Source organism: Amphiprion ocellaris, chromosome 9 (genome assembly GCF_022539595.1).
Source record: "Amphiprion ocellaris isolate individual 3 ecotype Okinawa chromosome 9, ASM2253959v1, whole genome shotgun sequence".
Classification (NCBI taxonomy): domain Eukaryota; kingdom Metazoa; phylum Chordata; class Actinopteri; family Pomacentridae; genus Amphiprion; species Amphiprion ocellaris.
The window spans coordinates 1689352-1699931 of NC_072774.1; the positions used below are offsets into that span (position 1 = coordinate 1689352).

A 10580-nucleotide genomic window follows, 5' to 3' on the forward strand; every position below is an offset into this window, starting at 1 on the left:
GGTGGTGGAGGACGAGGCTGTGGTGGTGCTTGTGACGTAGATGACTGCTGCTTGGTATTCTTTATGTTAACTGTTGTGCATTCTGTTATTAAACGTTCTTTCACACTGGCTGCCACTCTGATTGGTGAATCCAAACGTTTTGAACTGCAGAGCCACAAGTGTAGCAACAGTCAGTGAACTGTTCTTTTCTTTGGTTTGTAGTCTGTCAGCTAAGCACCTGACAAGGTTCTGTGCCAGGTGTTGTGGCATGGGGGTGGTGAGTTGGGAATATATATATATATATATATATATATATATATATATATATATATATATATATATATATATATATATATATATATATATATATACATGTATATATATATATATATATAATCTATCTATCTATCTATCTATTCTCTACGAAATACAAAATCTGACATACTACTAACTCTCAAAGCAAAAACAACAGCAAAAAACCAATCTATTCTGCGAAAAACAATTCAAATGAACAACACTAGGGATCTCCTATCCCGGAACACTCGATCCCGCTGACTGATTCACATAACAAACCAAACCAATCAGGTGATTCGAAGCAGTTGAGTGCTTCAAACGTCACTGAAGTGATTCAAACGTCACGAGTCACGTGACCAAACCATGCCTCGGCACAGTGGCTCGATACGTTTGCTTCATGAGCTACAGGGCATGTGTCGAAGCCTCGGGTATCAGAGGACCATCACTAGTCACATGCTAACAAGCTAAACATGCTAAATAGGTATAAGGATCATTCCAGAACTGGAGGACATTTGGGCTTCAACACGTTTGAAAAATCAACCTTCTCTTCTCCAGGTTTCTGCTCCATATTGATCAATAATAGGTATTGATTGGCTCAGCTTCCACATCAATGGTGGTTTAGCCAGGTGTAAAAAAACACACAGTTATTTGAGTACAATCACAGAAGAGAGACTGTTTATTTTCTTTATCTTGGGGGCTGCACAGTGGTGTAGTGGTTAGCACTTTCGCCTTGCAGCTAGAAGGTCCCTGGTTCGCGTCCCGGCTTTCCTGGGATCTTTCTGCATGGAGTTTGCATGTTCTCTCTGTGCATGCGTGGGTTTTCTCCGGGTACTCCGGCTTCCTCCCACAGTCCAAAAATATGCTGAGGTTAATTGATTATTCTAAATTGCCCGTAGGTGTGAATGTGAGAGTGCTTGTTTGTCTATATATGTAGCCCTGCGACAGACTGGCGACCTGTCTAGGGTGTCCCCTGCCTTCGCCCGAGTCAGCTGGGATAGGCTCCGGCAACCCCCCCCCCCGCGACCCTAGTGAGGATTAAGCGGTGTATAGATACTGGATGGATGTTTTGCATCGGTAGAGTGTTAGATGTCCTATTGCATTTGAATGCACCGCTCAGCTCACATGGTCCCACGTGGCGTACCTAGCTCTCAGCAGCCAATCAGAGGCTACGCAGGCCACGCTCAGCCTGTCGGCTCAGAGGCGAAGCGCAGGCGCGCTGCTCTTCCGGTTCCTTCTGATCTCAGCCAGAGAAGCGAGGACAGCTGCATGCTAAGAGGAAGAGAAAACCTCGGAGTTTACCTGTGAAAAGGAAGAAAACAGTTGGAGCACTTACCCACTGGAGGTCCGGAGCCAAGTGACTGAACGAAGGAGAGAGTTACATCGGTAAGACGAGTCAATTATCCGGCGGAGAAAAAAAAACCTTGTTGTACTGTCGTCGTCTATGCTAATGCTAGCTCTGTGCCTAACAGGCTAACCACTTGCCTTTCACCCAGAGAGCCGCGGCAAGGTCCGACATCGCCGTGCTCCGCCTTGATACACAGAAAGCAACGGTGAAAAATGTGCCTTTTTAGCTGCTCTGGTGCTATTTTCCTCTTGTTTTCGCGGGTGTTGAAATAAAGCAGTGGTGATATTACGGTTATGAGAGTGGACTGAAGTGGATAATGGTGCAATACTTCTGGACATATGCACATTGTGTTTATTATTTCATGCTGATGTGTAGTGTAAGAGTAATTTAAGCACACTTCTTTAATACCTGTGTGTCTAACTCAAGATATGTACTGTTATGTTGTTTTGCACATGGTTCTGATATGGTTATGATTAGTGATATTTTGAATCTTAATGGTTATTTACCATAAGTATTATTGAAACACTGTTCATATGAACAGGTAAATGTGTGAGCACTTTCATGTTTAGTAGTCATAAATGATACACTTAAGACTGAATGTTGTACAACTGAGACAGAGATTTAAGATTTGAATAGAAATGAAGATTCATGTCAGAATTAGATGTAATGGTGTGCATCTTTTGACATTTGATGTCCCTGATGATGCATCTGAGAAAAGACGGTGTTGAATGTAAATTGTGTGACCTGTCTACAGGTCAGGTTTTTTTTGGAGGACTGAAGAGTCTGAGGTTCAGGACAAACTTCCTGCTGTAACAGATGGCGAGCCAACCACCCTGAAGAAAGATCAGCACCAAGAAGATATCCACGTACCCACTCATTCACACACACATTATACATTTACATTACACTACAAAGACCTTTGGAATCAGGTGAACTTGCAATAATCCTACAACAGGAAAACCTGCAACAGCTCCTATTTTACTTAAGGGCCCCAACGGACATTTTTTTTGTTTCAAGTGTGCACACTGGGTTTTTCTTATTGTCTTACTGTTTGGGTTATTATTTTGTATTCTGTACAAATCAGACAACTTGTTTTATCCACTTTTAAAAATTATACGAGTGGCTACTCAAGTATTACCCCTGTGATTGCCTCATTATTGTTGCTCAGTACAGTGGCTCCTCCCGAATTTAGTGTTTTCTGCTTCTGGTCCAGGTATTATAAATAGTCCAAGTAATTATTACACTGTAATTCACTTTTATATCCCTAAAGTTGGTTACAGAAGTGGCGAGCCAGCCAGGAGCCATTTGATTTGAGCATCAGTATTGAAGTAATGACCAGTATGGATTTCATACAAGAGTCTGGTGTCAAAATTCCAAATGCAGTTAACGTCAGTGGGATAACGCAGGTGGCTGAACAAGATGAACAAGTGCTTGACTTTCTAAAACAGTATGGTAAAATTGAGAGAATCCTTTTGGCTGATGATTCACAGTCCGAGTTCTTTCAAAACCTCATTGTTGAATATTCTAACAGTTCAGTCTTAGAAGGTTTAGAACCTCACTTACCGTACACATGCACAGCACAAGGTGACTCTACTGTTGTCTATGAAGTCAAGACTCTCAGTAGCATGTACGTTACCAAGGTTGGAAGTAATGTTACTAAGACATGCTTTGCTGAACTCAAGCAACTAGTTAAGATGAGTGGCAAAGACTATGGCGAGGTGTTGAAAGAAATTATGTCTCAGATTGAGGAAGATGTTGAAGCCATGCAGCACACAACTGAGGAATCCTCCCCCGCAGATGTTGAGACTACTGTCTTATCCCCACCTGCTCATAAAGAGCAGCAAACTCACACCTCAATTTCAGATGTCACACCAAGCAACAATGGTGCCACCGACCACGTTTCCCTCACTAATGGAACGAGAGCACTGTCCCTTTCAATAAGTGACTTGAACCCACCTGACATCCAGAAGGTCGTGGTCGAGCATGTTGTATGGAGGCAAGACGTTGTCCCACACATCCAGTCCCAGGTGAGACTCCGCTCCTTCTCCGGCAAAACGCCCAGACCTAATCATGAGACTGATTATGACACATGGCGCACACACATTAAGTTGCTCCAGAATGATCCCAGCATGCCCTCCCTGCAAATATCCATAAAAATCCATGAGAGCTTGCTCCCACCAGCAGCTGATATAGTCAAGGGCTTACGGCCTGAGTCACCACCTGCAGCCTACCTACAGTTCCTAGACTCAGCCTTTGGTACTGTGGAAGATGGGGAGGAGCTTTTCGCTCAATTCCTGAACATCCTCCAAGACCCAGGTGAGAAACCATCCACTTTCCTTCATCGGCTCCAGTTAGCCTTAAACCGAGCCACAAAAAGGGGGGGGAGTTACACATGAAGAAGTAGACAAACATCTTATTAAGCAGTTCTGCAGGGGGTGTTGTGATAACACCTTGCTCAGCGCCCTGCAACTGGAGCAAAAGAAGAGCAGCCCACCCCAATTCTCAGACCTCTTGCTAATGATTCCCTCCGATGAAGATCGACAGCAAGCAAAATCTAGTCGCATGAAAAAACATATTGGCATCACAAAGCAAAGAGCTCAGGTGCAGTTCCATGATGCATATGTTTGTGAACCAGAGGAGAAGGGTGGGAGTAGTATCAGTGCTATAGAGGATCCGAGAAAGCAAGTGGTAAGTCTGCAAAGCCAACTAACTACATTCATGTCACAGAAAAATACAAAAGGGGCTAGCAGCAAGGGATCTGCAGCTAAACCACAGAGCAGGATGTCAAAGCCAAATGATATAGACATGCAAAGACAAAAAGAAACAGACATACAAACCCAAGCCCTGGTACTGTTTTAACTGCGGTGAAGACGGGCACATTGCACCCTGCTGCACCGTCCCTGCAAACCCCAACTTAGTGGCAGAAAAGAAGAAGCAGTTGGAGGAAAAACAGCACCAGTGGGAAGCACAAAATGGTTCAAACTTACCTTTAAACGGCTAGCACTTCCTGTTGTGGGACAGACGGGCTGAGGAGAGTCAACAGCGTCCCTCTGGCGTAAACAATGAAGACAAAACTCCTGTTAAGATGAACAAAGTCAATACACCAGCAAAGAGTATCAAAACTCAAACATGTTCTAGCCTACAGCATTCAAAGCAGAACCAACCTTTCCAACTCCCCACCCGGTTGGTTGGCATTAAGAGTACAGCTCAAGTGACTGTGAGAGGTGAAGAGGTCAACTGCCTCCTTGACTCAGGCTCACAAGTTACCACCGTACCCGAGTCATTTTACAAGCAGCACCTTTCAGAGCAGAAGATTAAGCCACTTCATGGCCTCTTAGAAGTGGAAGGTGCAAATGGGCAGCTGGTGCCTTACTTTGGCTATATTGAAATGACCATAACCTTTCCAAAAGACTTCATAGGAGCTCCAATAGATATGAACACACTTGCCTTGGTTGTCCCTGATACTTCACAATCCCTCATGCTCATAGGCACAAATACCTTAGATGTACTGTTTGACATTTACTCAGAGACTGATTTAACCGATCGCCAGCCCCTCCCACATGGCTACAAAGTAGTTTTCAAGGTCATTGAGCTGAGGCGGAAGCAAGCAAACAACGACCACCAGGGGGTATTGTAGGTGTCTAAACTTCCAGACTATAAAAGATGCATACAACCTTCTAAAGCTGGAGGACGCATTCTCAGCCCTCAGTGGTTCTCGGTGGTTCTCAGTTCTCCACCTAAAGTCAGGGTACTACCAGATCAAGGTTGAAGAGGCAGACAAACCGAAGACGGCCTTCATGTGTCCACTCGGATTCTGGGAGTTCAATAGAATGCCTCAAGGTGTGACGAATGCCCCCACTGCGTTTTAAAGATTAATGGAACGGTGTATGGGGGATATGCATTTGAAAGATGCGTTGGTCTTCCTTGATGATGTGATCGTATTCTCCAGAACCCTTGAGGAGCACGAAGAAAGACTCATGAGAGTTCTAACTCGTCTCGAAGAGTATGGGTTGAAGTTATCCCCAGAAAAATGTGTCTTCTTCCAGACGTCAGTCCGCTATCTGGGTCATGTAGTCTCCAGAAATGGCGTCGAGACAGACCCTGAGAAGATTTCAGCTCTTAAGATATGGCCTGTCCCCCAGACCCTACGGGAGCTGAAATCCTTCCTCGGTTTCGCTGGGTAGGTTCGTTAAGGGCTACTCCAGCATTGTAAAGCCTCTTCACTACTTAACCTCCGGCTACCCACCTTTCCACAAGAAATCAAAAGCGAAACTAGCAGACATAAGACATCAAACAAACCAATACCATGACCTGTTCCCGACAGCTATGGACTAGAAGAACAGTTTGGAGGTCTTCCAACCATCCCCATCTAACTGAAATAGAGACAGCAGCTAAACAGAGAGCTGACCAATGTTATCACTCAGATCGAACATGGAGACACATCACCCCCCACCTTGCGCACCCAAATTCCTGATCTCCCACTCCTCCTCCAGGAACTCAATCGTCTCGAGCTCCATAACGACATCCTGTTCAGGTGACGCCAAGTGGGGTCCCAGACAACCTACCAGCTTGTTCTTCCAGCTGAGCTCCGCAACACAGTTCTCACCAGCCTGCATGACCATATGGGTCACATGGGAGTCGACCGGACACTGGACCTTGTAAGGACCAGATTTTATTGGCCGAAGATGGTCATGGATGTGGAAAGGAAAGTGAGGACATGTGGCAGGTGTGTGAGGAGGAAGGCGTGACCTGAAAGAGCAGCCCCCTTAGTGAACATTAGGACTACTCGACCTCTTGAGCTCCTCTGTATGGACTACCTGTCCCTGGAGGCTGACAAAAGCGGAACCAAGGATATACTGGTGATCACAGATCACTTCACTAAATTTGTGGTCGCTATCCCAACACCCAATCAAAAGGCCTGCACAGTAGCAAAGTGTCTGTGGGAGAACTTTATGGTACGCTATGGTATCCCAGAGAAGTTACATAGTGATCAGGGTCCAGATTTCGAGTCCCGCACAATCAGGGAACTCTGTCAGGTAGCTGGTATCCACGAGGTTCGAACAACCACATACCACCCTAGGGGCAACCCTGTGGAAAGATTTAATCGTACCCTGCTTGATATGTTGGGCACTCTCCAAAGTCAAGATAAGTCCTGTTGGCGTGATCATGTGAGACCCCTGGTTCATGCCTATAATTGCACCAGGAACGAGGTGACTGGCTTCACTCTGTATGAACTGATGTTTGGGTGCCAACCTCGCTTGCCAGTTGATCTTGCTTTCCAGTTGCCAGTACAAGAGGGTCAACATTCATCTCACTCTGAGTATGTGCAAAACCTAAGGTCACGTCTCAAGGAGAGCTATGGAAAAAGCTGCGAAGATAGCTCACAAGAACAAAACGATATGACAGACATGTCATTGCCTCAGACCTGGAACCTGGAGACAGAGTATTGGTCAGGAATGTTCGCATTCGGGGAAAACATAAGATCTCAGACAAATGGGAACTTACTGTCCATGTGGTGGTGAGAAGAGCAGGCACTCTCCCTGTATACACTGTTAAACCTGAAAACGGGGATGGTCCCCTAAGGACACTACACAGGGACCTGTTGCTTCCGTGCGGTTACCTACCTGTGGAGGAAAACCGTGAGCCGGTGCAAAAGCCGGTACCACGCAGGCCAGGACCCCATGCAAACCTTGTGGTAGAGGAAGAGCATTCCTCAGATGAAGAAGATGATGCACTCATTCCTGTTTGGTGAAGTTCCCCTGTCCCCATGGTCAGTGAGATTCCTGTGCCCCCGGATCTGCCCATGTCCAAGATGCTCAGCATGTTGAACCTCCAGGCCCTTGTTCTATTGAGAGTTCTGTAAATGCTCAAAATGATGACAACCCACCAGATGTTGACAACTCACATGATCTTGACAATCCACCCCGATCTGTACACCCAATCCAATTTTGACAACTTACCTAATAGTACTCCTTTGATGTTCGTCGAGTCTAACTCTCATCAGAGTGATACTGGGTACTTACCCTTCGATAGAACCACACCAACCGAACAAGTAGATGAAACCACCTTGATTCAGAATCACTCACCCAAGGATGATTATCCAGACATCCGAGGAGAGCAGCTCTCAGTTCCCTCAGTTATGTCTGACAAAGATGAGGAGAATGATGTTCTTACAGGAGCAGAACCTGAGGAAGGAAAGAAAGGAAACAGGTGAAATGGAAGGGAAGGATGGAACAGTCCCAATGGATGTAGAGGAGAACACAGATATAAATGATTCTGTCTGGAGATCTGAGAGAAACCGTCAACAACCACGATGGCTGGATTATACAGAGCTAGGAAATCCTTTGATCACAGCAGTGAAATCATTCTTTCAAGGACGGTCCACAGCTTGGGCAGAAGTCATAAGAGAAGAACCTGTTCAACCACTTACCTTGTCACTCGAATAATTGTCCTTTAACTGTCCACTATGCACAGGGACGTGCATAGGTTCAGGAGGGGAGGGTGTAGCCAGGTGTAAAAAAACACACACAGTTATTTGAGTACAATCACAGAAGAGAGACTATTTATTTTCTTTATCTTTATTTGTTTTGCATCGGTAGAGTGTTAGATATCCTATTGCATTTGAATGCACCGCTCAGCTCACATGGTCCCACGTGGGGTACCTAGCTCTCAGCAGCCAATCAGAGGCTACGCAGGCCATGCTCAGCCTGTCGGCTCAGAGGCGAAGTGCAGGCGCGCTGCTCTTCCGGTCCCTTCTGATCTCAGCCAGAGAAGCGAGGGCAGCTGCATGCTAAGAGGAAGCGAAAACCTCGGAGTTTACCTGTGAAAAGGAAAAAAACAGTTGGAGCACTTACCCACTGGAGGTCCGGAGCCAAGTGACTGAACGAAGGAGAGAGTTACATCGGTAAGACGAGTCAATTATCCGGCGGAGAAAAAAAACCTTGTTGACGCTTACCGTCGTCGTCTATGCTAATGCTAGCTCTGTGCCTAACAGGCTAACCACTTGCCTTTCACCCAGAGAGCCGCGGCAAGGTCCGACATCGCCGTGCTCCGCCTTGATACACAGAGAGCAACGGTGAGAAATGTGCCTTTTTAGCTGCTCTGGTGCTATTTTCCTCTTGTTTTCGCGGGTGTTGAAAGAAAGCAGTGGTGATATTACGGTTATGAGAGTGAACTGAAGTGGATAATGGTGCAATACTTCTGGACATATGCACATTGTGTTTATTATTTCATGCTGATGTGTAGTGTAAGAGTAATTTAAGCACACTTCTTTAATACCTGTGTGTCTAACTAGCAGTCCCAAATATAATGCACATACATCACCGAATTCACTTCCTTGTTTATGGTTTGAAGATGCAGACGTGTCCCTAGCTGCGTGTCCACTGGATGTGATTTTCCTGCATGTAAATGCACCGCATCTGAAAATCACACGGATGCTGGGCGGTCACTAGCGGACCACAACATGGTCACATGACATCTGGAGCAACAGCAGACCGCTACGTGGTCACGTCACCAAGCTTTCAGCTGCACAGTCCTGCAGATGAGTCGGATAAACACAGCGGCTCGGCCGCAAACTTTCCCTTTTATTTCAAAAACACTTCGGCGAAAAGTATTTCTGAAAGCATTTGAGGCGAGAAATAATCTGCTGAATCTGTCCTCGTTTTATTTCAACGACGGCTGGTTTAGAAGTTTGACAAAAGTTTTGTGATGCGTGGAATCTCTACACACGGCATCAAATTTGCATAAAGTAGAAGTCCAGTCTAATTTATGCAAATGAGCTGCGGCCCTCTACGGGTAAACGCACCTGATCACAGCTGGAAACACACCGCGTGTTGCATGATGGTCCGGTTACATGTGGGTTGGAGCCTTAGAGAATTAATTTTGGAATATTGTCAATTCCAATGTTGAAACATGTTCTAAAAGCTGAAAAATGCAACTTTTAAGCAACTGTCACGTCTCCCGCAATTTCGTTGCAACAAATACTCTTAAAACATCGCAACTTACATCGCAATTTTTTTAGAAAAGTTGCCGTGAATTCAAGCGCTTTCAGCCGCAACAACCTCAAAAAATGCCCGCGAAATCCTTTAGGGACTGAAATACGGAGGAAAACAACAGAAGATGTGATCTGATCTTTAAAAAGAAAAATCTCTCGTCTGCTCCTCAGAAATGTTCCCGGCGTCTCATCTGAGCAGCACCTGACACATGATATCATGAGCGAGCGTTGAGGGTCTTAAATATGTTTTGCTGAGCTCCCTGAGCGCCTGTGATCTGCTAATTAGCCCTGCTTTGTGAGAGTGACGGCTAATGGCTGATTGCATTGTGAGGCCTCAGTGTACACGCAGTAATGACTTAACACTCTAATGAGATTGAGTTACAGGCGGTCAGATCACGGCGTCCCCAAACGCTGATGTGAGGTCAGCGTTATGGGAGGACGGAGGACAAACTCGTCGTCCGTCTCTGGCTCCGTCTCCCATCATTTATCTTCCAGCTCACTGCAACCAGATGCCAGCAGTGATGTAGTTTTGCTTCAGAGCGCTTTTATGGATATCAAATACGGGAATCCGATTTTTATTTGATTAAATATACATTATATGAAGTGCACGCTGCTCAACAATGCTTTTATCTTGAAGCTGTAAAATTTATATCGTCTGGATTTGGTCCACTGATGAATGTCTGAACCCTGAGAAGAAATCTCCGCTGAACTCCGGTATCTGGGGCGGTTTTCCACTGCGGGAACTAGCGGAAATGCTATCGTTTACAGGAACGAACCTCTGCACTAAGTCTATTTCTCTTATTTTTAGTCAGAATGTCTCATCCCATTTGATTTAAGATAAATTCACTTAACAAGAGACATTTCAGCAGATGGAGGGACTTGTTTTAAGACAATGCATTTTACATATCTTGTTAAGTCAAACAATTTTGAAATTATCTTGGTTTGAGTTGAATTTTACAAGAAAACTCA

General features: G+C 45.3%; 1 long non-coding RNA gene across 1 annotated transcript; it reads left to right on the forward strand.

The window, feature by feature from the left end:
- The first annotated feature begins 1347 nt into the window (after nucleotides 1-1347).
- LOC129349651 (uncharacterized) lies at nucleotides 1348-2755 on the forward strand. Its single transcript, XR_008602734.1, has 3 exons — nucleotides 1348-1656; nucleotides 1743-1823; nucleotides 2373-2755. It is a non-coding gene; the product is annotated as an uncharacterized LOC129349651 (long non-coding RNA).
- Nucleotides 2756-10580: the final 7825 nt, after the last annotated feature.